The sequence below is a fragment of the Penaeus monodon genome, chromosome 22 (assembly GCF_015228065.2).
Source record: "Penaeus monodon isolate SGIC_2016 chromosome 22, NSTDA_Pmon_1, whole genome shotgun sequence".
In the NCBI taxonomy this organism is placed as follows: domain Eukaryota; kingdom Metazoa; phylum Arthropoda; class Malacostraca; order Decapoda; family Penaeidae; genus Penaeus; species Penaeus monodon.
In genome coordinates, this window is record NC_051407.1 from 17,727,454 (window position 1) to 17,727,800 (window position 347).

The window sequence follows — 347 nt, forward strand, 5'->3', positions numbered from 1 at the left end:
CGTATAAGACTATGTAGTTTCTTACGTCATAAAGCATGTAGAATCTAATCAATAAAAGAAATTTATATACGTAAACTGAATCTTGTCGGCTGACAACATTGCAGACGAATACTAACGTAATTCGATATCTTTTTTCTCCTTTCCATAACTTTATGACGGAAAATAATCACTAAATATATTTTCGTGATATCGCTTTTATTTGTGTGGTGTGCATTTCTCTGTTAAGGATTAATGTAAAATCCGCGTATTTTCTCCCGCTGTAGAGGTGACGCCAAACACGTTGCCCGAATGATGGCTCGTACAAAATAAGAAGCACTTTCTCCTTGTAAGACTCGTGTGTTTCTGAT